The sequence below is a fragment of the Mus musculus genome, chromosome X (genome assembly GCF_000001635.26).
Source record: "Mus musculus strain C57BL/6J chromosome X, GRCm38.p6 C57BL/6J".
Classification (NCBI taxonomy): Eukaryota; Metazoa; Chordata; class Mammalia; order Rodentia; family Muridae; genus Mus; species Mus musculus.
This window is the reverse complement of record NC_000086.7, coordinates 50,562,622-50,589,928: the sequence shown is the minus strand read 5'-3', so window position 1 is coordinate 50,589,928 and position 27,307 is coordinate 50,562,622. Positions and strand designations below refer to the sequence as shown.

General features: G+C 44.5%; 1 long non-coding RNA gene across 1 annotated transcript in view; it reads left to right on the top strand.

Moving 5' to 3' along the window:
- The window catches only part of Firre (functional intergenic repeating RNA element), a 72,202-nt gene extending 45,393 nt beyond the window's left edge, over positions 1-26,809 (top strand). Inside the window, exons 13-20 of the long non-coding RNA NR_015505.2 lie at positions 5,082-5,250; positions 8,373-8,526; positions 8,980-9,348; positions 11,905-12,058; positions 16,578-16,705; positions 19,638-20,652; positions 22,236-22,389; positions 24,962-26,809. This is a non-coding gene — a long non-coding RNA (functional intergenic repeating RNA element). The remainder of the gene's footprint in view (positions 1-5,081; positions 5,251-8,372; positions 8,527-8,979; positions 9,349-11,904; positions 12,059-16,577; positions 16,706-19,637; positions 20,653-22,235; positions 22,390-24,961) is intronic.
- The last annotated feature ends 498 nt before the right edge of the window (positions 26,810-27,307 follow it).

Here is a 27,307-nt window from a genome sequence, read left to right as displayed (position 1 = left end):
CCACATTTATTAATTTCTATTAGTAACTCCATATTGCATTCAAGTATTCCCTTACTGACTGTATATATTTCTATATGTCCAGTTAGTGCACACAGACACAGAAACACACACAAAAACATATGTACCATAAGAAAGGCAAAGGGTTTGAAAAGTGTTTTGTCAGCTTTGTCTTGCAGTAGTTGGGAAGTAACACAGAGACCCACAACTGCACAGTGTGGAGAGAGTGAGAGTCTTGTGGAACACTTGCTGAGGAATGGCCCTCTCCTCAGGGCCCAGGGAGCGAAAGCAGATGAGTAGCCCTTAAGATTGTGAGAGCCAGAGGGCACGGGTAACCCCAAGGCAGCTGTCTTCTAGACACAACAGGACTGACACACATCGGAGCTCTCAGGCTCCTTCCTAGCATTTGCTGGGCCTGCCTACACAGCTTAAAGCTAGATAGGACCCCAGCCCTGATAGTGGCAAATGGACACAGACTCCCACTTCTAACTGAGATGATCTTTAATTGACACCCACTTGCAAAGGAAATTCTTTCTCTAATGGAGTTTCATTAGGTATTAAACCACACTTATGGGTAAACCTTTCTTTCGGGTATTTTTATTTTATAGGTCTTTTGTATGTTTATGTTATAGTTTCTGGTTTTATAGTTCTATGGATTTTGTGTTTGGACGTGAATCTGTGTGTAATACTTGTGCTTCATGAAAGGTAACTTTTATTCACGTGATATAATTGTAGTCTCAGAGCCTTCAGTCTGCAAACCTAGGCCTAGTCCTGGAAGCTTTAGGCCTCTCTATAGTCTTATCTAGGTCTAGAGTGTTTCCTGCCTCTGCGACTTGCTGCTGACTAAGCTCACCCTTCCCTATCTCTTTCTGAGCTCTGACTGGTTGCTTAACCCTGCTTTTCTGGCCCACACTCCTCTCCCAGCTGACTGATTCAATCCGGCTTTTCTCTAGGTTTCTGACTGAGTTTCTGTGCTTGCCTCGTACTAACACTGATGATCTGTTCGAATCCCTGGGCTCCTTCTGTCTTCATCTCTGTCTAGTTTGTTCTCACTCTGTAAGCTGTGTGCTAGGGCTGAGTCCTACCACGACAGGGTTTTGCCAGGTCACAGTCTTGGGGTTCACAATGCGATTAAGTATCCTGCAACAGTGCTTTTGCTTCTTTTAAAAAAATTTCTGCCCGGGCAGTGGTGGCGCACACATTTAATCCCAGCACTTGGGAGGTAGAGGCAGGCGGATCTCTGAGTTCCAGGCCAGCCTGGTCTACAGAGTGAGTTCCAGGACAGCCAGGGCTATACAGAGAAACCCTGTCTCGAAAGACTGAAAAGAAAAAAATAAATTCTGCTTTGTTTGTATTTTACACCACCACCCCCATTTAAAAATAAATAAATAAATAAATAAGATGGGATCTCTGTAGTCCTGGCTGACCTAGAACTCAAAGGTCTGCCTTCTCTATCTCCTAAATATTAGGATTAAATGAGTGGGCCACCATATATGCTCCTGTTTGTTTTTTATGTTTTTTGGTTTTTGTTTTTTGTTTTTTCTAGCCCTGGCTGTCCTGGAACTCACTCTGTAGACCAGGCTGGCCTCAAACTCAGAAATCTGCCTGCCTCTGCCTCCCAAGTGCTGGGATTAAAGGCGTGTGCCACCACTTGCCAGGCTTCTTGTTTGTTTTTTAAAGGGAAGTAAGAAAGGAAACCTTGAGTTGGGGGGCAGGGTGCAGGGTGGTTTAGAGGACATGAGTGGGGAAGGGGAAACCATGATCAGAACATACTGTGTGAAAAGTTATTTCAATTAGAAAGAAAGGAAAAATACTTCATAGCAAAGGAATGAATTTTCATTCCACTTTAAGCAGAGAACTGAAGGATCAGCAAGGTGTCTATGTCCAAGTGGCAATTCATGCTGCATGCAGGGAACACAGTTTAGAAAGTGGAGTCTGCTGTGAACTGTCTCTGCCTCTTAGGTCTTTAAGCAAAGAGCTGCCAACTGTTCACCAGAGTATGAAAAATGGAGGTGAACTATAGTGTCGGATCTGAGTACAACATTTCAGACAAGATCTGCCAGAAGAATAGATCAGAGAATTTAATGTGAAGGTGATTTAACTCATGAGAAAATATGAACAATGTGGTGGTTGGTGAGACTAAAGTTTGGTTTTATGGAGAACACTAGACAAAGAGCACGATAGTTTGATCTTCTCCCTTCCAATTGGACAATGGACAAGGCAGCCATATTTCTTGTGGGTGTTTTTTGTTATATTTTTTTTTCCAACAAGAAGGGTGGGAGAGGACATTACAAAGTGGTGCTTGTATAAGTGTGTAATCCAATCCTGCCACCATGAGGGAACAGTTTCAAAACAGCGCCACTCCAGCTTCCTGGCCTCTCCTTAGAGCAGTGATTCTCAACCTGTGGTTTGCAGACCAGATGTCCTGCATATCAAATATTTATTTTTATTTATTTTTATTTTTTGGTTTTCCGAGACAGGGTTTCTCTGTATAGCCCTGGCTTTCCTGGAACTCACTTTGCAGACCAGGCTGGCCTTGAACTCAGAAATCCGCCTGCTTCTGCCTCCCAAGTGCTGGGATTAAAGGCGTGCACCACCACAGCCCAGCATCAGATATTTTTATTATGATTCATAACAATATCAAAATTACAGTTATGATGTTGCAATGACAGTAATGTTATGGTTGGGGGTCAGCATAGCATGCGGAACTGTAGTCATGAGGAACTGTTGTAAGGGTCACATTAGGAAGGTGGAGAAGCACTGACTGGGATTAAGGTTGGTCTGTAGAGGTGTGGAGAAGCTAGTGCTAGAAGCTGGCCTTCCATAGCTTCCTCTGAGGCCGTAAGAGAGCCTCTATGCTCTTAACAGTTATCGAGAAGTTCTGCTTACTGTCTGGAATAGTCTATGCTGTTTTCCATCAGAATCTTTGAGTTGCTCCTGAGTACAGAAAGATAAGTAGTAGTAGCTGCCTTAAGAGTGAATGCTTGACTGCTTATTCACTGTGGCCCCTCAATCTCCACAGTTTCCCTTTTTTTAAAAGTACTTTCTTTTCAATCCATGCACAAAAATATATGAAATGATCATTTGAGCAACTAATGAGAGGATAATCTTGAGGGTGTGCTGTGAAAGTATCCCTGGGCTTGTACCATGCATGAGGCCTTTTGTTTGCACCAATCTGAACATTTTATCAACAATAGAGGCAGCTGCAGCCCTGGAAGTAGAAGGTGGAGGCAGGGCAATGAGAACTTTAAAGTCATAATGGGCTACCATGGGTCTTTTAGACCCTATCTCATGAGACAAAGGAAAACCTCACCTGCTAAAGAAGCAGTAGAATGCAGTTAAAAGCTGTTGAAGTGGGTTTTATTGCTCTTTTTGTCAATATGTGTATCTTGGTTATAAGGGGTGTATATAAAAATCCATTAGTCTCCGAGGATTATTGAGTGAATAGAAGAATCTTCTGTAGAGGCTCTGAGCTGAGATCTGCTATTAGAGATGCCTTCCTCTAAGCACCAATATTAAATTCCAAACCAGTCTTCTCCCTTTTTATTGGAACGTTCCTTATGTTTGATATGAGATCTGATACAGTGGAATAGTATAGGACATAGAATGCTGGGCAAATAAAGGCCCGGATGCGTGAGCAACACTGCCTAGAGGATGCAGGGGCACATTTGATTTCTAAGAAATTCATTCTTTTGCTGAAACTTTGGTTCAGGTAGAAAATCAAAACAAAAATTAGACCCTTCAGAAGATCCTTTCAAAAGTCAAAGTCAAAACCCTTGTGTTCCGTGGCACCTTTTTCTCTGGGTGATGTTTCTCAGGTAGGAAGGGCACTAAGATGGTGTTTGGACCACAGCCAGTACATGAGTAACACCACAGGGATGTAGAGTTGCCAGGAAAGCCCGATCTCCCATGAAGCTTTGCAGTGGTGGGGAGCATGCGGGCTGGAGAAGGCTAGGGTCTTGAGCTTGCTATGTTGACCCAGCTAGTCAGAACCCTCGATCCTTCTGCCTGAACATCTCTAGGGTGGGAATCACACATAAACCCCAGCATGCACAGGTCCAAAGATAAAATTGTAAAGTTAGAATTTAGGACAGAAACAGGAAGAAGCCTGGCTCCAGAGGTGGCTCATCAGTTAAGAGCACTTCCTGCTCTCCGAGAGGGTCTGGGCTGGCTTCCTAGCACCTAAGTAAATGGGCTCACAATTTCCTGTTAACTGTAGTTCTAGGGGAACCAACACCCCTTTTGGCCTTTGTGGCTACTTGCACACACAGAACATACATTCATACACATGAACATATACATATACACACACATATAAAATAAATCTTCAAAGAAATCATGAGGTTATCAACTTGTATTCCGACTTTAAATGTTTGTATTATATATGAATATAAAATTACCAATGCATTAAATAATACATTGGTTTTTTTTTTTTTTTTTTGGTTTGGTGTTTTTCTTCTTAGTTTCCAGGCTAACATATCTTCACTAGACTATGCTAACCTCAAACTATGCTATAACGGTTCCTTAGCCTTGGCCACATTATATATAATAACCTCCAACCTTTAAAAAGAAAGACATGAAAATCATTGTGCAGCATAATTAATTTCAATGCTCAGTTAATCAGTGCTTCATTATCTATAATGAGCTATGAGTCTAGTTAGTCATTGGGTGAGTTGGAGTCAATGTGGAGAATTCATCACTGTTACTACGAAGTCTAATGGAAGCGTTTTCTGGATCCTGCCTATGGTGAATATCTTACATCTCAATGAGGAAAGATAACACACGATGCTCAACTGAAAAAGAATGATGGAGAATAAGATCCCCAGTGAAACCAGGGGAACCTGCTGGACTGTTGAATGTGCTCGAACACTGAAAATGCTCGGGCTCTTGCAGCATTAATCTTCAGCAGTCACAGATCCCGTGTTACAGACCACGGCCTGCTGTCCATACATGCCTATTACATCCATCACTATTTGGAGTATGAAAGCTAGGGAACAAGGAATCTGGCTGACATCCTGGCTTCCTGGCCCACTTTGCTCTAATCCAGGTACTGGCTTAGCTGTATTTTTTTGTTTCCTACCTAGAACTGGATGCTGAGACATGCCCCCGCGATCCCAAGACCACCAGGTACCGTGAGCAATCACTGGAGCTGGAACACTGCTGCCTGAGGAAGAGAAGAAGTGCAGGCTTGTCATTGTCTATGCTGTTACTTGTGGTTCCCGGGTCTTCAGAGAGGATGCACAAGAACGGGAGGTGGGTGCTTCAGACACATTTTCAGTCCCCCCTGTCTCTCTGTCTTTTGCTGCTTGACTTCTGATACAGGACCTTATCCGACAGATGTGGTGTCCATGTAAAATTAAAATGGAAGCTGAGTGTCCAGATCAGTTTTCCTCACACAAAAGAAAAACAGCCATCAGAGCTGCCATTTATTCCAGTTTGCACAGGCAGGGCCAGAGAGCTGTAGTCAGAACACCTTTAATTCTCTGGGGCAACACTGCCCGCATGAAGAAAATGTTTCCTACAGAACCACACACACACACACACACACACACACACACATACACACACACAGACTTCAGCCTCAGTCTTGCGTTTCCTCAGCCATTTTGAAACAGGATGAGGAGGATTCATGAATGGCGAAGCTTGCCCATTTTACTGTATTTCTCTCCTGTAGGCAGACTGGCATCACAGGACCCTTTAGAGTATTAACTCAGACCCTGGTGACTGAGGTCCAGTACCAAGTGCACAGCTGTGCTGAGGTGCAGGGACAGGAAGCAGAAGGGCGGGTTCCACCATCGCTCAGCTGGCCATGCTAATCTACTAGCTGGTGTCCTAGGGTAGCAAGGCGCCTCCCTCTCCAGGTTCTGAAGAGAAAACACTGCAGTCCCAGTTTCTGTTGGGGCCTGAGGAGAAGTCAAGAAGCCCAGCTAGGCACCCACAGCTTCTCCTGCTGTCTGTAATCGGCCGCCATCTTCTGCCATTGCTAATAATCATGGACAGGAGGAGAGTGGCGCTGTAAGTTTTGAAACCGTGTCCACATGGTGGCAGGAGAGCTCCACACAAGAGCTCATGAGTGCCTCTCCCCCACCCTTTGTGTCTGAAAAAACGCCAAAGATGGCTGTCCTTATTTTTATTATTTTAATTTTAATTTTTAATTTTTTATTTTTCGAGACAGGGTTTTGCTGTATAGCCCTGGCTGTCCTGGAACTCACTTTGTAGACCAGACTGGCTTCAAACTCAGAAATCCGCCTGCCTCTGCCTCCCCAGTGCTGGGATTAAAGACATGCTCCACCAGGCCTGGCTGTCTGTCCTAACTTTTAACCAACTTTAAGTAGTTTCAACTGTATTTTATTTTTTTGTCACATGTTCCATGTGAAGCCAATCTGAGGCCCAAGGTGGTGGGACTCTTTTCGTTCTGTTATATAGGGTTTTTCCCTTTTCTATCTTTATAACTGTTGATTTTTTTCTTTTCCAGATACTTAATGGTTTTCATAAAATTTTGATATGTTTAATTTTGTGTCAGTTTTACATGATAAAGATATGGTAGCAGATTTAGAAGCCAAGGACTATGCTGAGCCCTGGTCCTAGTGAACTACAAGAGGCAGGATGGCCTGGGCCTTTCCAGTAGGCTTCTGTCTTTTCCTCTGGTAGTTCCAGAATAAGTCCATGCTACCATGCCCAGAGGACAGGAGTAGGTTTAACTTTGTCTTAAGTAAAATATCAATAAACAAACACTTGCCAGTTGATAATTATATCTCAAAGAGGATGTCCGTGCTTCCCAGTTGTATTGTCAGGGTTCTCTAGAGTCACAGAATTTATGGATAGTCTCTATATAGTAAAGGAATTTATTGATGACTTACAGTCTGCAGCCCAATTCCCAACAATGGTTCAGTAGTGGCTGAAATGGAAGTCCAAGGGTCTAGGAGTTACTCAGTCTTACACAGCAAGTAGGCGAAGGAGCAAGGGCAAGACTCCCTTCTTCCAATGTCCTTATATTGTCTCCATCAGAAGAGTTCTACCACACCTTTAATCCCGGATGGCCTTGAACTTGGAGATTTAATCTTCTGTAATCCATAGCCACTATGTTTTAGATCTCCATACCAAGATCCAGATCAGAAACTTCTACCGACAAGGCTCCAGATAAGGGTTACTGGTGAGCCTTCCAATGCTGGATTGTAGTTCATTCCAAATATAGTCAGGTTGACAACCAGGAATAGCCACTACACCAGTTTTCTCCTCTTTCTGCCTTCATCCACCATGTTTACCCTTTGAGGACAAGTTAGTCCAAGGGAAGTATAACAGGCCTGAATGGAGAGGGGACAGTGGAGAATTACTTCTGAAAAATAGTAACATAGGCCCAGACATCCACAATCCTGGGCCTTTGTCTCTAGATATTGGTTATGGTATTTATTTTCAGGCTTGAGGGTGGGAGAGGGGTACTCAAGGATGGCGTTTGTGGCCGTATGTGGTGTCCTCCTGCAATCCTGCAACAGACCTACAGTGCACATTCATTAAGCCTCATTCCCATGAGTCCTGGCAGTGGGAAACAATGCCAGGCAGGATACTTTGGGTTCCACACTGGGACCCACTCCCTTTCCTCTAGAGCAGGAGAAGCGTGGGCCCCAGTAATGTCTTGCAGCTGAAAAGGAAGACTAAAGGGCGAACAGCAGAGCTGTGGGGACAAGCTGACACAGGAAGTTGTGGGCCAGGCCTTTGGGTCTTCCTATCTGGGGCATGACAAGAAGACACCACAGGGAAGAAAATGCAGGCTCTTGATGGAGACTTCTGTCTCTACCTCTTTGTATTATGTGTAACATGCTACACATTTTAAGCTATGTCTTCATGCTAAGATAGAGACTCTCAATGTAGCCAAGCTGCCCTGCCACACATTATATAGCCCAGGCTCCTCTCAGAGATTCTTGTTTTGTTTGCCAAGGGACAGTTTAAGACTGAAAGTATATAAAGTGTAAAGACAAGAACATGTGTATATAGTTAAACTATGGAAAACGGTAATTGGCCTTTAAGGTAGGACATTCTTGTGTCTCTGCTCCAGTGTGAACTAATGAAACCCCCATTGAAAATCAGTGACAGATCCATTTGGAAATCATAGCCTTTGGAGAGACCTGTGTTTCTCCAAATAGGCACGTATTTAGCATTCAGTGTTGACAGCTATCTGCATGCTCTTTACAGAGCCACTAAAGTGAGCCTTCTAGAGGTCACACAAGGCCTTTTGTCTGGGCCTCTTGTGTGGATCTCACACAGAGCATGATACCCAGGGAAGTGTAAGTGTGATCTGGGTAACAAGGACATGACCTGACGCCTAGGTTTGCTTCTCTTGAGGCACTGTGGTGACAGTGTGTTCTTTTTCTCCCTAGAACCGGCCCCTGGGATTTGCTGCTCAGGACCCGAGTTCACTGAGACATCAGGAGCAAGCACTGGAGGCCGGTGCTGCTGGATCCAGATGGGAGCCATGCAGGACTTGACCATGGCCTGCACACACTTCTTCCCAGGAGAAGGGGAATGAGGAAGGTGGGGGCCTCAAAGCTTCCTTTCCTTTTCCTTTTGCTTGCTAAGTTTTTATATTCCTCTTTATCCATTTGATTATTTTGTACAAAAATCAGGTCCAGCCTCCTTACATATGGCATTGATATAAAATGCAAAACAGAAGGTAAATTCTAGGAGTACAGCATTGCAAGCTTCTGACACAGACAAGGAAGGCTAGAACTGCACAGTTAGTGGACACTACGTCTGCATTGATTTTTCTTTCAGACTGTGAAGGCGGGGACAGAGAGCTGCAGTCAAGACACCTTCCCTGCTCTGGGGCAACACTGCCATCATGGGAAAATGTTTTCTGTAGACCAGCACAGGCACACACCTCCTCCTCCATCCTGCATCTCCTCAGCCATTTTGAAGCAGGGAGGATGAGGGGGATTCATGAATGGCGAAGCTTGCTCATTTTACTGCATTTCTCTCCTTCTGTAGGCAGACTGGCATCACAGGACCCTTCAGAGTATTAATGCAGACCTTCGTGACAGAGGTCCAGTACCAAGTGCTCAGCGGTGCTAAGGTCCAGGGACAGGAGGCAGAAGGGCGGGTTCCAGCCCGCTCAGCTGGCCATGGTAAAATACTAGCTGGTGTCCTAGGGCAGCAAGGCGCCTCCCTCTCCAGGTTATGAAAACATTGCAGTCTGAGTTTCTGTTGGGACCTGAGAAGAAGTCAAGGAAGCCCTGCAAGGCACTCACAGCTGCTCCTGCTGTCTGTAATCGGCCGCCATCTTCCTTCATTCTCTGGTGACTGAGGTCCAGGAACAGGAAGCAGAGGGGCAGGTTCCACCCCGCTCAGCTGGCCATGGTAATCTATCTACTAGCTGGTGTCCTACTCTCCAGCTTCTGAAGAGAAAACACTGCAGTTGCAGTTTCTGTTGGGGCCTGAGAAGAAGTCAAGGAAGCCCTGCAAGGCACTCACAGCTGCTCCTGCTGTCTAATTGGTCACTATCTTCCGCCATTGCTAGGAATCATGAGCAGGAGGAGAGTGGCGCTGTGAGTTTTGAAACCGTGTCCTCATGGTGGCAGTAGAGCTCCAAACAAGAGCTTGTGAGTGCCTCTCCCCCGCCCTTCCTGTCTGAAAAAACGCCAAAGATGGTTGTCCTAACTTTTTATTTTTAATTTTTCTTTATTTTTCGAGACAGGGTTTTGCTGTATAGCCCTGGCTGTCCTAGAACTCACTTTGTAGATCAGGTTGGCAGCGAACTCAGAAATCCACCTGCCTCTGCCTCCGGAGTGCTGGGATTAATGGTGTGCACCACTATGCCCTGCTGTCTGTCCTAACTTTTACCCAGCTTTGAGTAGTTTCAACTGTATTTTATTTTTTTGTCACATGTTCCATGTGAAGCCAATCTGAGGCCCAAGGTGGTGGGACTCTTTTCGTTCTGTTATGTAGTGTTTTTCCCTTTTCTATCTTTATAACTGTTGATTTTTTCTTTTCCAGATACTTAATGGTTTTCATAAAATTTTGATATGTTTAATTTTGTGTCAGTTTTACATGATAAAGATATGGTAGCAGATTTAGAAGCCAAGGACTATGCTGAGCCCTGGTCCTAGTGAACTACAAGAGGCAGGATGGCCTGGGCCTTTCCAGTAGGTTTCTGTCTTTTCCTCTGGTAGTTCCAGAATAAGTCCATGCTACCATGCCCAGAGGACAGGAGTAGGTTTAACTTTGTCTTAAGTAAAATATCAATAAACAAACACTTGCCAGTTGATAATTATATCTCAAAGAGGATGTCCGTGCTTCCCAGTTGTATTGTCAGGGTTCTCTAGAGTCACAGAATTTATGGATAGTCTCTATATAGTAAAGTAATTTATTGATGACTTACAGTCTGCAGCCCAATTCCCAACAATGTTTCAGTAGTAGCTGCGAATGGAAGTCCAAGGATCTAGGAGTTACTCATTCTCACACAGCAAGTAGGCGAAGGAGCAAGAGCTAGACTCCCTTCTTCCAATGTCCTTATATTGTCTCCAGGAGAAGGTGTACCCTAGATTAAATGTGTTCTACCAAACCTTTCATCCCAGAAGACGTTGAACTCCGAAATTTTATCTTCAGTAATCCATAGTCACTGTGCCCCAAGATCTCCATACCAAGATCTAGATCAGAAATTTCTCTTTCTAAGCCTGTAGATAAGGGTCACTGGTGAGCCTTCCAATGCTGGATTGTAGTTCATTTCAAATATAGTCAGGTTGACAACCAGGAATAGCCACTACACCAGTTTTCTCCTCTTTCTGCCTTCATCCACCATGTTTACCCTTTGAGGGCAAGTTAGTCCAAGGGAAGTATAACAGGCCTGAATGGAAGGGACAGTGGAGAATTCCTTCTGAGAAACAGTAATATAGGCCCAGACACCCACGATCCTGTGCCTTTGTCTCTAGATATTGGTTATGGTATTTATTTTCAGGCTTGAGGGTGGGAGAGGGGTACTCAAGGATGGCCTTTGTGGCCATATGTGATATCCTCCTACCATCCTGCAACAGAGCTACAGCGCATGTTCTTTAAGCCTCATTCCCATGAGTCCTGGCAGTGGGGAAACAATGCCAGGCAGGATACTTTCGGTTCCACACTGGGACCCAGTGCCTTTCCTCTAGAGCAGGAGAAGCGTGGGCCCCAGTAATGTCTTGCAGCTGAAAAGGAAGACTAAAGGGCGAACAGCAGAGCTGTAGGGACAAGCTGACACAGGAAGTTGTGGGCCAGGCCTTTGCGTCTTCCTATCTGGTGCATGACAAGAAGACACCACAGGGAAGAAAATGCAGGCTCTTGTTGGAAACTTCTGTATCTACCTCTTTGTAGCATGTGCAACATGCTACACATTTTAAGCTATGTCTTCATGCTAAGATAGAGACTCTCGACATATCCAAGCTGCCCTGCCACACATTATATAGCCCAGGCTCCTCTCAGAGATTCTTGTTTTGTTTGCCAAGGGACAGTTTAAGACTGAAAGTATATAAAGTGTAAAGACAAGAACATGTGTATATAGTTAAATTATGGAAAACGGTAATTGGCCTTTAAGGTAGGACATTCTTGTGTCTCTGCTCCAGTGTGAACTAATGAAACCCAATTTGAAAATCAGTGACAGATCCATTTGGAAATCATAGCCTTTGGAGAGACCTGTGTTTCTCCAAATAGGCACGTATTTAGCATTCAGTGTTGACAGCTATCTGCATGCTCTTTACCGAGCCACTAAAGTGAGCCTTCTAGAGGTCACACAAGGCCTTTTGTCTGGGCCTCTTGTGTGGATCTCACACAGAACATGATACCCAGGGAAGTGTAAGTGTGATCTGGGTAACAAGGACATGACCTGACGCCTAGGTTTGCTTCTCTTGAGGCACTGAGGTGACAGTGTGTTCTTTTTCTCCCTAGAACCGGCCCCTGGGATTTGCTGCTCAGGACCCGAGTTCAGTGAGACATCAGGAGCAAGCACTGGAGGCCGGTGCTGCTGGACCCAGATGGGAGCCATGCAGGACTTGACCATGGCCTGCACACACTTCTTCCCAGGAGAAGGGGAATGAGGAAGGTGGGGGCCTCAAGGCTTTCTTTCCTCTACTTTTTGCCTTGCTAAGTTTTTATATTCCTCTTTATCCATTTGATTATTTTTTACAAAAATCAGGTCCAGCCTCCTTAGATATGGCATTGATATAAAGTGTAGAATGGAAGCTAAATTCTAGGAGTACAGCATTGCAAGCTTCTGACACAGACAAGGAAGGCTAGAACTGCACAGTTAGTGGATACTGCCTCTGTATTGACCTTTCTTTCAGACTGTGAAGGCGGGGACAGAGAGCTGCAGTCAGGATACTTTCCCTGCTCTGGGGCAACACTGCCATCATGGCAAAATGTTTCCTGTAGACCAGCACAGACACACACCCCTACTCCATCCTGCATCTCCTCAGCCATTTTGAAGCAGGGAGGATGAGGGGGATTCATGAATGGCGAAGCTTGCCCATTTTACTGTATTTCTCTCCTTCTGTGGGCAGACTGGCATCACAGGACCTTCAGAGTATTAATGCAGACCTTTGTGACAGAGGTCCAATACCAAGGACACAGCTGTGCTGAAGTCCAGGGACAGGAAGCAGATGGGCGGGTTCCAACCCGCTCAGCTGGCCATGGTAATCTACTAGCTGATGTCCTAGGGCAGCAGGGTGCCTCCCTCTCCAGGTTCTGAAGAGAAAACACTGCAGTCCCAGTTTCTGTTGGGGCGTGAGAAGAGGTCAAGGAAGCCCAACTAGGCACCCTAAGCTGCTCCTGCTGTCTGTAATCGGCCAGCATATTCCGCCATTACTAGGAATTATGGGAAGGATGACAGTGGCCCTTTTGAGTTTTGGAACCACGTCCTAATGGGGGCAGTAGAGCTCCACACAAGACCTTGTGAGTGCTTCTCCCCCGCCCTTCCAGTCTCAAAAAACGCCAAAGATGGCTGTCCTAACTTTTATACAGGTTTGAGCGGTTTCAGCTGTATTTTATTTATTTTTTTGCCATATGTTTCATGTGAAGCCAATCTGAGGCCCTAGGTGGTGGGAGTCTTTTCCTTCTGTTACATAGGATATTTCCTCTCCATAAAGATGCTATTCATAGACAAATGCACCCAAGAAGATTGTTGCTCCGGTTTTGTGGATCTTGGAATAATTTTGTCAGTATTTTAGTTTTGTTTCCCTTCTTATTTGAAAATATGCTACATGTATATAAAGGCATCTCGGAAGATTTTTTGCCTATGTCTGAGTGTGTGAAAAAGTTTTGTGTGTGTACTGATTCCCACATTTCAGCCAATCTGAAGCCTGGATTAGCAGAAGTCCTAGGGTCCTCATTGTGTTGTAGAGTGTATTCCCAGTTTCGCTCATTTTCACTTGTGTGAGAGACTGGCCTCATTTAAACTGTTTTTGCTATTTATTTCTTGTAGTTTCTATGCAATACAAGTTTGCTATGAGTTTAGGAGGAGGTAAATCTGAAGTGGACACATCATATAGCAGAGGGGTAGAATGTTAAGGTTATTATATGCCCCAGGTCCTTGGTTTGATCCCTAATAACTTGTGTGTGCAGCTAATTCATGGGTAGATATATAACTGTCAAGTTTCCAATTTCAAAAGCTTTGAGAAATATCTGTGACAGTAAATCTTATTTGTAATATTATTGGGGTGGATTTGTAGGTAAGAATTAGTGAGATTAATATGAGAGCTAATTATTTAGTTGTGATATTTTCTTAGTCATTTTTAGCGAATGTTTTCTAGTTGGGTGAATCTATTTTGCAGGCTAAGGACATTCACTGAGAATTAACGTATTTTCAGTGATTTCATGTTTCCCTTCAGCACCAGATTTCACAGTATCTCAGATTAAATGGACCCTTCAATATTCCACGTCTTATGTAAAACAAACTCATGTATTACATTACCATATCATATGTTAATAAGCCATATATGCTTCTGCAAGTTTTGATAGCTTTATAATATGTATGCGTAATTAGGAAATTGTTTTCAAGTGGTATTTATTCAAAGACTTTCCTGTAGTACGGGTCTGTAATTTTGTTTTTTAATATTTCATTAATTCCTGATGTATCTCATGCAGGACCTTATTTTAATATTTTTTTCAAGTAGAATACAAAATACTAGGTTCCAGTAAGGCACTTTTTGAATCCACGTTTTTCTTGGTTTTTCTCCCTCTGAGCCTGTCTCTCTCACCCCCTGCTTACATTCCTTTTACCCCTCTCCCTGTCTCTGCTCCTTTCTCTTTCATGTCATGGTATTCCATTGCTCACTGTCCAGCCTCCCCTCTCTCTACAGCTTTTCAGCTGCTCTCATGATCCCCTTTTTAATTCCACGATCCAGTTACACCTCCTTACACATAGACAAATGTGTGTACATGCTCACGTAAATGCAACTTTAATTCTGCATATGATGGAGAACAATTTGTATCTGTCTTGCTGAATCTGACATTTTCTTTACATTGTGGTTTCTTGTTCTGTACATGTTCCATGTGTTTCTATTACTAAGTTTCACTTTCCATATGTATTTTCATTTTCTATATGTCTATTCTCATCCGTACTGCAGCATTAAGCATGCAAACATCTTTGTAGTAGAACCTAGAAACCTTGGAAGATACAAGATATGGTTCCATTTTACTTTTGTCCCTTAGGTCTGGCATTGATTTTCATCTAATGGTATTATTATTATACCCAGATATATAGTGTAAAAAGCAGGAAATACTTGACAGATATCAAAAGGTAGAAGAATATATTTTTAAAATCAGTCTTCCGTGCCTGAAGAGATCTCTTATTGGCTAAATGAACATTTTTCTCTTTCAGTGCATTCATATTCTAGTCCCAGCACTCACATGGTGACTCACACCCATGTGTAACTCCAATTCCAGGGATAAAATTCGTATTAACTTCCTGGTGGAATGGCACCCAGTGGTGTACCTTCATTCTTGGTGGAGAACGATGTTACACATAAAATGTGAAACTAAGTTAGCATTCATTGATGCTGTTTTTGTAGCTCAGGGTGCTTTCCTGGCATACAGGAAGAACTAGATTTTATACAAATGTATAAGAAAATCATTGTAAAGAACCAAAATCCAGCCCCTAATAATATGTCAGAATATCCAGGACAACCATTGAGAATGCCTAAGTAGCGTATGAGGTATTTGAGCTATAATAGATGAAAGAAAATTGAAACATGGGTGGGTGTACAGATCAATGGAAAGTCCAAGTAAGACATCCTTCTCTCTTCTCTCCTCTCCTCTCCCTCTCCCTCTCCCTCCCCCTCTCCCTCTCCTCTCCTCTTTTCCTTTCCTAGACAGGGTTTCTCTGTGTAGCCCTGGATGTCCTAGAAGTCACTCTGTAGACCATACTGGCTCAGAAATCTGCCTGTCTCTGCCTCCCAAGTTCTTGGATTAAAGGCACACGCCACCACTACCTGGCCAAGCAAGACATCTTAGTGGGGAAATTATTAAAACAGTCTCAATTTTACCCACTGCATTCACTGTGTACTGAATTGCCTGAAATATAGCCTTCATACTCAAATATATCTACATGCATATGGTCTTGTTTCAATGTTAATCATGGTATAATATTTTGTATTGTACAATCACTGCCATATATTTGTGTATTTATTTAAAGGAAAACACTGAATCCGGTGAGAGGATAAAGGTCCTTGCTTCCCAGCATATGAATTCATGAATTTCATACCCATAAATCTAATTGTAGCAGTAAGCAGGTTCTTGCAGGTTGTCTTCTGACATACACACATGCATTCAAACAAATAAAAGACACACACACACACACACACATACATATACACATATATATCAGTTTTATAAAGGCAAGTAGATATTAATGAGATTTACAGATTAAAGTATTGACTGTTTAAATATATTCAGTACGAAATGTTGGGACCATGTGCACTTGGTATTATTTAAACTACAGCATATATGTATACATTGTATGCTGCAGGATACTTTTAGAGACCCTAAATATAAAAATATATATGTACACTAAAAGATCCAAAAGTTATCAGTTGTCTAACAAGCTGTATGGAATGCTGATATTAAATTAAAACTTTGTTTTCAGAACACACACAAACAGTCAAAGAAATTGAAAGGACTCCCAGTTCAAGTTGTCTGTCCTTCCTTCCTTCCTTCTATAATTCCCCTCCCTCTCGCCTCAATCGTCTTCTTCCTCTTCCTTCAAAATAAAGGGATGAGGAATTATTCATAATAGATTACAGTTTAAACACAGATTTATTGAATGTTCACTTTTGTTTAAAGGTCAAACATACTCCATGATCTATGTGATTGGGAGTTATAGTGATTTCCATAGCTTTGTCACCCCAAATGCTATAGAGCATTAACTCCTGAGACCTACCTAGATCATCATTACAGGCAGGTAGTCAGATTGGCTGGACATCCCCCCAAGGCCAGTTGTGTAAGAAAGGATGGGGTAAGGTGACCAGGGAGTCTGTGAAGGGAATCAGGCAGAGACCCATGTTGCCGGGTTCCTAGGTTTGATCTTCTCCAGACCCTGACTTGGCAACATTTTCTTTCCTACCTAGAACTGGACCAGAAGATTTAACTTCCATACCACAAGCACTGGGGTAGAAGACTGCTGCTGGGTGAAGAAGAGACTAGACTTGATCATTGAGCAGCCACTCACTGATATCTTCAGTGCTGCATGAGGAAGGTGGGTGCCTCAAAGCTCCTCCATCCTTCTCTTTCCTTCCTGCTTAGATCATAAATTCCAGGCAATTTCCTTCTTACAGCAGAGTTTATTCTTCTGGATTTGGTGGTGGATTCTGGTGAAGATACAGATGGATGCTCTGGCTGAGTCGCTACCTTGAAATGAAAATGGGAGGTAAACTCTCCCATAGATGAATCTTCTTCATTTTGAAGGTAAAGGGTAAGGAAAGCTGCCATAGTTGTTGGACTCTGTCCATTATTGGAGTTTTTTTCAGACTGTGAAGGCGGGGACAGAGAGCTGTAGTCAGGACACCTTCCCTGCTCTGGGGCAGCACTGCCATCATGCGGAAAATGTTTCCTGTAGAGCAGAGCAGGCACACGCACCTCCGCCATCCTGCTTCTCCTCAGCCATTTTGAAGCAGGGAAGATCTGGTGGATTCAAGGATGGCGAAATGTGCCCGATTTACTGTCTATTTTCTCCTTAAGTACCCAGACTAGAATCACCGGACCCTTCAGAGTATTAACTCACACCCTGGTGACTGAGGTCCAATACCAAGTACACAGCTGTGCTGAGGTCCAGGGACAGGAAGCAGATGGGCGGGTTCCAACCCGCTCAGCTGGCAATGATAATCTAGTACCTGGTGTCCTAGGGCAACAAGGTGCCTCCATCTCCAGGTTCTGAAGAGAAAACACTGCAGTCCCAGTTTCTGTTGGGGCCGTAGAAGAAGTCAAGGAAGCTCAACTAGGTACCCACAGCTGCTCCTGCTGTCTGTAATCTGGCTCCAACTTCTGCCATTTCTGGGAATCATGGGAAGGCGGACAGTGGTGCTATGAGTTTTGAAATGGTGTCCTCATGGTGGCAGTAGAGCTGCACACAAGAGCTTGTGAGTGCTTCCCCACCGCCCTTTGTGTCTGAAAAAACCGCCAAAGATGGCTGTCCTAACTTTTATCCAACTTTGAGTATTTTATTTTTTTTTTGTCATGTGTTCCCTGTGAAGCCAATCTGAGGCCCTAGGTGGTGGGATTCTTTTCCTTCAGTTATGTAGGGTTTTTGCCATTTCTGTCTTCATAACTGTTGATTTTTTACCCTTTTCAGATACTTAATGGTCTTCACATTTGGTATGATTAATTTTGTGTAGGTTTTACAGGATTAAATTATCCTAGATTTAGAAGCAAAGGAATGTGCTGAGCCCTGGTTCTAGTTAAGTACATGAGGCAGGCTGGCCTGGGCCTTTCCAGGAGGCTCTGTTTTTTCCCCTGGGACTTCCAGAATATCTAGGTCCATGTTACCATGCCCAGCAGACAGGAGCAGGTTTTACCTTGTCTTAAATAATGTCAGCCAACAAACCCTGCTCAGTTGATAATTATATCCCAATGATGAAGTCCATGGTTCTCAGTTTTCTCCTCTTTTTGCCTACATCCACTATGTTTACCCATTGAAGGACAAGTCAGTCCAAGGGAAGTATACCAGGCCTGAATGGAGAGGGGACAGTGGAGAATTACTTCTGAAAAACAGTAACATAGGCCCAGACATCCACGATCCTAGGCCTTTGTCTCTAGATATTGGTTATGATATTCATTTTTTTTCTTTTTTTCTTTTTTTTTCCATTTTTTAGTAGGTATTTAGCTCATTTACATTTCCAATGCTATACCAAAAGTCCCCCATACCCACCCACACCCACTCCCCCTTTTTGGCACTGTCGTTCCCCTGTACTGGGGCATATAAAGTTTGCGTGTCCAATGGGCCTCTCTTTCCAGTGATGGCCGACTAAGCCATCTTTTGATACATATGCAGCTAGAGTCCAGAGCTCCGGGGTACTGGTTAGTTCATAATGTTGTTCCACCTATAGGGTTGCAGATCCCTTTAGCTCCTTGGGTACTTTCTCTAGCTCCTCCATTGGGAGCCCTGTGATCCATTCAATAGCTGACTGTGAGCATCCACTTCTGTGTTTGCTAGGTTATGGTATTTATTTTCAGGCTTGAGGGTGGGAGAGCTTTGGTCAAGGCTGGCCTTTGTGGCCATATGTGGTGTCTTCCAACCATCCTGCAGGCAGAGCTACAGTGCAGAGCCGTTACAGCTTCATTCCCATGAGTCCTAGCAGTGGGGAAACAATGCCAGTTGGGATACTTTGGGTTCCACACTGGGACCCAGTGCCTTTCCTATAGAGCAGAAGTGTGGGCCCCAGTAATGTCTTTGAGCTGAAAAGGAAGACTAAAGTCCAACAGCAGAGCTGTGGGGACAAGCTGACACAGGAAGTTGTGGGCCAGGCCTTTGGTTCTTCCTATCTGGGGCATGACAAGAAGAAACCCCAGGGAAGAAAATGCAGGCTCTTGCTGGAAACTTCTGTCTCCACCTTTTTGTAGCATGTTACACATGCTACACATTTTAAGCTATGTCTTCTTGCTAAGACCAGAGACTCCTAATTTACTCCAAGTTGCCCTGGCACACATTAAGTAGTCCAAGCTCCTCTCAGTGATGCATGTCTTAGTTGCCAAGGGAAAGTACAAGACTGGAATTATAATAAAGTATATGGACAATAACATGTATATGTAGTGAAGCCACGGGAACCGGAAATCAGACTGTAATGTAGGACATTCTTGTGTCTCTGTTCCAGTGTGAACTAATGAAAGCCCCATTGAAAATCAGTGACAGATCCATTTGGAAATCATAGCCTTTGGAGAGACCTGTGTTTCTCCAAGTAGGCATGTTCATAGCATTCAGTGTTGACAGGTATCAGCATGCACTTTACAGAGCCACTAAGTGAGCCTGCCACAGGACACACAGTGTCTTATGTCTGGGGCTCTTGTGTGGATCTCACACAGAGCATGATACCCAGGGAAGTGTAAGTGTGATCTGGGTAACAAGGACATGACCTGACGCCTAGGTTTGCTTCTGTTGATGCACTGTGGTGACAGTGTGTTCTTTTTCTCCCTAGGACTGGCCCCTGGGATTTTCTGCTCAGGACCCGAGTTCACTGAGACATCAGGAGCAAGCACTGGAGGCCGGTGCTGCTGGACCCAGATGGGCGCCATGCAGGACTTGACCATGGCCTGCACACACTTCTTCCCAGGAGAAGGGGAATGAGGAAAGTGGGGGGCCTCAAAGCTTCCTTTCCTTTCTGTTTGTCTTGCTATGTTTTTATATTCCTTTTTATCCATTTAATTATTTAGTACAAAATCAGGTCCAGTCTCCTTAGATATGGCATTGATATAAAGTGTAAAATGGAAGCTAAATTCTAGGAGTACAGCATTGCATGCTTCTGACAGAGACAAGGAAGGCTAGAATCACACAGTTAGTGGACACTGCAACTATATTGACATTTTTTTTTTTTTAGACTGTGAAGGTGGGGACAGATTGCTGCACTCAGAACACCTTCCCTGCTCTGGGGAAACAAACACTGTCATCATGGGGAAAATGTTTCCTGTAGACCCACACAAGCACACACCCCTCCTCCTACATCCAGCTTCTCCTCAGCCATTTTGAAGCAGGGAAGATCAGGGGGATTCATGAATGGCGAAATTTGGCCTTTTTTAGTGTATTTCTCTCCTTCTGTAGGCAGACTGGCATCACCTGACCCTTCAGAGTATTAACTCAGACCCTGGTGACTGAGGTCCAGTACCAAGTGCTCAGCTGGGCTGCGGTGCAGGGACAGGAAGCAGAAGGGCAGATTCAACCCCCCTCAGCTGGCCATGCTAATCTACTAGCTGGTGTCCTAGGGCAGCAAGGCGCCTCCCTCTCCAGGATCTGATGAGAAAACACTGCAGTTCCAGTTTCTTTCGGGGCTTGAAGAGAAGTCAAGGAAGCCCTGCAAGGCACTCACAGCTGATCATGCTTTCTGTAATCGCCCTCCATCTTCCTTCATTGCTAGGAATCATTGGAAGGACAACAGCGGAGCTGTGAGTTTTGAAACCGCGTCCTCATGGGGGCAGTAGAGGTCCACACAAGAGCTTGTGAGTGCTTCTCCCCTGCCCTTCCCTTCTGAAAAAACGCCAAAGATGGCTGTCCTAACTTTTATGCAGCTTTGAGTATTTTAAATGGTATTTTTTTTTTGTCATCTACTCCATGTGAAGCCATTCTGAGGCCCTAGATGGTTGGACCCTTTTTCTTCAGTTATGTAGGTTATCTCCTTTTTCTGTCTTTATAATTGTGAATTTTTACCCTTTCCAGATAGTTGTCTTCAAATTTGGTATGCTTAATTTTGTGTAGGTTTTTCTCAATAATGTTATGCTAAGAGATTTATAAGCAAAGGACAATGCTGAGCCCTGGGTATAGTTAAGTACATCAGGCAGGCTGGCCCTGGCCTTTTCAGGAGGCTACTGGTCCATGGTAGCAAACAAACACTTCACATTTGATAATTATATCACAAAGAGGATGTCCTTATTTCCCAGTTTTCTCTCTCGGCCTCCATCCTCCCTGTTTACCCATTGAAGGACAAGTCAGTCCAAGGGAAGTATACCAGGCCTGAATGGAGAGGGGACAGTGAAGAATTACTTCTGAAAAACAGTAACAAAGTCCTAGACATCCTCGATCCTGGGCCTTTGTCTCTTGATCTTGGTTCTGGCATTTTTTTTCAGGCTTGAGCTTGGGAGAATGTTAGTTAAGGCTGGCACTATTGGCCACGTGTGGTGTCCTTTTGCCATCCTGCAGGCAGAGCTACAGTGCAGAGCCATTACAGCTTCATTCCCCTGAGTCCTAGCATTGGTGAAACAATGCCAGGTAGGATACTTTGGGTTTCACACTGGGACCCAGTGCTTTTCCTTTAGAGCAGGCGAAGTGTTGGCACCAGTAATGGCTTTGAGCTGAAAAGGAAGACTAAAGTCCAACAGCAGAGCTGTAGGGACAAGCTGACACAGGAAGTTGTTGGCCAGGCCTTTGGTTCTTCTAATCTGGGGTTTGACAGGAAAAAACCCCAGGGAAGAAAATGCAGGCTCTTGCTGGAAACTTCTGTCTCCACCTCTTTGTAGCATGTGTAACGTCTACATATTTTAAGATATGCCTTCTTATTAAGACCTAGAGATTCCCAATGTAACCAAGCAGTCCTGCCACACATTATATAGCCCATGCTCCTCTCAAGGGTCCTTGTCTTGGTTTCCAAGGGATAGTATAATAAGACTGAAAGTATATAAAGTATAAAGACAATAACGTGTGTATAATTAAGCTATGGGAAACTGTAATCGGCCTGTAATGTAGAAAATTCTTACGTTGTTGTTCCAGTATGTACTAAAGAAACCCTGATTGAAAATCAGTGAGAGATCCTTTTGGAAATTAGTCATTGGAGAGACCTGTGTGTCTTCAAGTAGGCATGTATATAGCATTCAGTGTTGACAGGTATCAGCATGCTCTTTACAGAGCCACTAAGTGAGCCTGCCACAGGACACACAGTGTCTTATGTCTGGGGCTCTTGTGTGGATCTCACACAGAGCATGATACCCAGGGAAGTGTAAGTGTGATCTGGGTAACAAGGCCATGACCTGACTCCTAGGTTTGCTTCTGTTGATGCACTGAGGTGACAGTGTGTTCTTTTTCTCCCTAGAACTGGCCCCTGGGATTTGCTGCTCAGAACCTGAGTTCACTGAGACATCAGGAGCAAGTACTGGAGGCCGGTGCTGCTGGACCCAGATGGGAGCCATGCGGGACTTGACCATGGCCTGCACACACTTCTTCCCAGGAGAAGGGGAGTGAGGAAGGTGGGGGTCTCAAAGCTTCCTTTCCTTTCTGTTTGGCTTGATATGTTTTATATTTTTTTATCCATTTAATTATTAATTGTGCTGGAGAGATGGCTCAGTGGTTAAGAGCACTGACTGCTTTTCCGAAGGTCCTGAGTTCAAATCCCAGCAACCACATGGTGGCTCACAACTATATGTAATGAGATCTGATGCCCTCTTCAGGAGTGTCAGAAGACAGCTACAGTGGACTTATATATAATAATTAAATAAATCCTTAATTATTTATTTAGTACAAAATCAGGTCCAGCCTCCTTACATATGGCATTGATATAAAGTATAAAATAGAAGCTAAATTCTAGGAGTACAGCACTGCATGCTTCTGACACAGACAAGGAAGGCTAGAACTGCACAGTTAGTGGACACTACCTGTGTATCGACATTTCTTTCAGACCATGAAGGAGGGGACAGAGAGCTGCAGTTAGGACACCTTCCCTGCTCTGGGGCCATACTGCGATTATGTGGAAAATGTTTCCTGTAGACCAACACAGGCACACACCCCTCCTCCTTCATCCTGCTTCTCCTCAGCCATTTTGAAGCAGGGAAGATAAGGGGGATTCATGAATGGCGAAGCTTGCCCATTTTACTGTATTTCTCTCCTACTGTGGGCAGACTGGCATCACCCGACCCTTCAGAGTATTAATGCAGACCTTGGTGACTGAGGTCCAGTACCAAGTGCACAGCTGTGCTGAGGTCCAGGAACAGGAAGCAGAGGGGCGGGTTCCACCCCGCTCAGCTGGCCATGGTAATCTACTAGCTGGTGTCCTACTCTCCAGCTTCTGAAGAGAAAACACTGCAGTCTCAGTTTCTGTTGGGTCTGAGGACAAGTCAAGGAAGCCCTGCAAGGCACTCACAGCTGCTCCTGCTGTCTGTATGGCCGCCATCTTCCGCCATTGCTAGGAATCCTGGGATGGAGGACAGTGGTGCTGTGAGTTCTGAAACCGTGTCCTCATGGTGGCAGTAGAGCTCCACACAATAGCTTGTGAGTGCTTCTCCCCCGCCCTTTGTGTCTGAAAAAACGCCAAAGATGGCTGTCCTAACTTTTACCCAACTTTGAGTAGTTTAAAAGGTATTTTATTTGTCATCCATTCCTTGTTAGGCCAATCTGAGGCCCTAGGTGGTGGAACTCTTTTACTTCAGTTATGAAGGTTATTTCCTTTTTCTGTCTTTATAAGTGGATTTTTACCCTTTCCAGATAGTTAATGGTCTTCAAGTTTAGCATGATTAATTTTGTATAGGTTTTACATGGTAAAATTATGCTAGGTGATTTCGAAGCACAGGACTATGCTCAGCTCACCTCCTCGTGAACTACATGAGGCAGGCTGGCCTGGGCCTTTCCTGGAGGCTTCTGTTTTTCCCCTCAGAGTTCCAGAATATCTAGGTCCATTTTACCATGCCCAGCAGACAGGAGCAGGTTTTACCTTGTCTTAAATAATGTCAGCAAAAAAACCCTGGTCAGTTGACAATTATATCCCAAAGGCGATGCCCATGCTTCTCAGTTTTCTCCTCTGTCTGCCTTCATCCACCATGTTTGCCCTTTGAAGGACAAGTCAGTCCAAGGGAAGTATACCAGGCCTGAATGGAGAGGGGACAGTGGAGAATTACTGCTGAAAAACAGTAACATAGGCCTAGATATCCAGGATCCTGGGCCTTTGTCTCTGGATGTTGGTTATGGTATTTATTTTCAGGATTGAGCTTGGGAGAGCAGTAGTTAAGGCTGGCATTTGTGGCCATCCTGCAGGCAGAGCTACAGTGCAGAGCCATTACAGCCTCATTCCCATGAGTCCTAGCATTGGTGAAACAATGCCACATAGGATAGTTTGGGTTTCACACTGGGACCCAGTGTTTTTCCTTTAGAGCAGAAGTGTGGGCACCAGTAATGGCTTGGAGCTGAAAAGGAAGACCAAAGTCCAACAGTAGATCTTCTAAGGACAAGCTGACACATCTTGCACGCGCTCAACTGGCCAGGAAGAACGGTGCTGCAACGGGACCCTTCTGCACACGTTTATTGGGAGAGCATTGATTGCATAGGCAAAAGAAGAAGAACAACAAACCCGAACGAGGAAAATGATGCTGCTTATATACCCCTCCATGTGACGTGTCAGCTCCTGATTAGCTGCTCACTCATCACCCCACTACTACGCCCCAGGATGGGCAGTGACTTGGCACGAATTTACTCTTGCACCTGTGCATATTACTTGTTTACCAGTTAGGCACATCGGAGGCTCATGATGGCAATTGCTCACGGCTCCCCACAGACACAGGAAGTTGTGGGCCAGGCCTTTGGTTCTTTCTATCTGGGGCATGACAAGTAGAAACCCCAGGGAAGAAAATGGTAGGCTCTGGATGGAGACTTCTGTCTCCACCTCTTTGTAGCATGTGCAACATGCTACACATTTTAAGATATGTCTTCTTACTAAGACCTAGAGAATCCCAATGTAGCCAAGCTGTGATCTGGGTAACAAGGCCATGACCTGACGCCTAGGTTTGCTTCTGTTGAGGCACTGTGGTGACAGTGTGTTCTTTTTCTCCCTAGAACCGGCCCCTGGGATTTGCTGCTCAGGACCCGAGTTCACTGAGACATCAGGAGCAAGCACTGGAGGCCGGGTGCTGCTGGACCCAGATGGGAGCCATGCAGGACTTGACCATGGCCTGCACACACTTCTTCCCAGGAGAAGGGGAATGAGGAAGGTGGGGGCCTCAAGGCTTCCTTTCCTCTCTTTTTGGCTTGTTATGCTTTTATATTTCTTTTTATCCATATGATTATTTAGTACAAAAGCAGGTCCAGCCTCCTTACATATGGCATTGATATAAAATGCAAAACAGAAGCTAAATTCTAGGAATACAGCATTGCAAGCTTCTGACACAGACAAGGAAGGCTAGAACTGCACAGTTAGTGGACACTACCTCTGTATTGACATTTTTTTCAGTCTGTGAAGGCGGGGACAGAGAGCTGCAGCCAGGACACCTTCCCTGCTCTGGGGCAACACTGCCATCATGGGAAAATGTTTTCTGTAGACCAGCTGAGGCACACACCCCTCCTCCATCCTGCTTCTCCTCAGCCATTTTGAAGCAGGGAGGATGAGGGGGATTCATGAATGGCGAAGCTTGCCCATTTTACTGTATTTCTCTCCTACTGTGGGCAGACTGGCATCACCCGACCCTTCAGAGTATTAATGCAGACCTTCGTGACAGAGGTCCAGTACCAAGTGCGCAGCTGTGCTGAGGTCCAGGGACAGAAAGCAGATGGGCAGATTCAACCCCCCTCAGCTGGCCATGCTAATCTACTAGCTGGTGTCCTAGGGCAGCAGGGTGCCTCCCTCTCCAGGTTCTGATGAGAAAACACTGCAGTCCCAGTTTCTTTCGGGGCTTGAAGAGAAGTCAAGGAAGCCCTGCAAGGCACTCACAGCTGATCATGCTGTCTGTAATTGGCTGCCATCTTCTGCCATTGCTAGGAATCATGGGAAGGAGGACATGTGGTGCTGTGACTTCTGAAACTATTTTCCTCATGATGGCAGTTGTGCTCCACAAAAGATCTTTTGATTGTTTCCCCCCCCTCCCCGCTTCCTGTGTGAAAAATTATCAAGGAGAATATAGGTACCAAGGAAGATTGGTTCGGTGAACTTTGCCTGTCCTCGAATCGGTTCAGGGATGGTTTGTTTTGTTTTTTGTTTTTGTTTTTTTGTTTTCTTGTTTTCCTTCTGAAGTCATTCTGAGTCCTCATTCTACCCTAGGTTGTAGGCCATTTCCTTTTCTACAGCTGTTCATACTCACCCTTTTTAGCTACTTAATTTTGCTCTTGATTGTCTAGTCTTATTCATTGGTTACAATTTTCACACAGGAAAGGTAGTCTAGGAGCTTCGAAAGGAAAGCTTTTTTCATGCAGGGTGATTGGTATTGCTGAGGGCTAACAACCCTTGCCTACCGTATCCTAGAGCCTGGGTTTGCTCCCCAGGACTGAAATGGGCACTGTTTGTCATACATAATTATGCAGCAGGGAAATTCTCAGTGGTAATATTGTAAAACCAACCAAACAAAAAAACCCCCAAAACCAGTCATGGCAGTAAGCTGTGATCAGGATGGAATTGTAGAAAAGCATTCATGGGCTTCTCTCCTTCCTTTTAGTGTTGCCCCCTCCTCTCTGTCACTAAACCCCACTCCATGTTCCTAGTGTCCCTCTTTTCTCCTCTCCTTCTATGTACACCCAAAGGCAGAAATACAGTTCTACATTGGCTAGCCTATATGTCCTTTAAAAGTGTTCTCTCTCATGAACAATCTCTGCTTTATTTCATTTCCAATTAAATGCACACATATACCAAGCTGTTAATGGTGCTTGCTTTGGGTAATGATATTTACAATAAAGTTTTCATTTGTTCATCCTTGATGTGAAGATTGGAAAGGTAATTGAAGAAGCTGAGCTTTGTGGTTTTCGTGATCCATCCCTGTAACCCCAGCACTCAGTGTAGGATCACGGTAGCCCCGAGGCCTCGAACAACCTGGCCAGCCTACACATTGGCCTCTGATGGTTTTTTATTTTATTCATTCGCAGAAAGGCTCATGGCGTCTATGTCGTAAATGAGCTGTGGATTTGCTATGCCCCTTCTCTTCAGCAACCCTTATTTTTCTTGCCTGTACATCTCTACTGTGGGAATCACAGGGAAGCTGCTGCAGCACAACTTGAAATAGAAAGCTGGATGGTATGAATTTAGGACAAGAACATGAGAAGAAGGGCTCCAGAGAGGATTCATTAAGAGCATTTTCTGCTCTTCCAGAAGCATCCGAGTTTGGTGTGGGCACCCAAGTCATTAGGCTCAGAGCTGCTTGGTAAGTTTAGCACCAGGGGTTCAGACACCCCCTTTTGTCCTCTGTGGGTAACATTAGA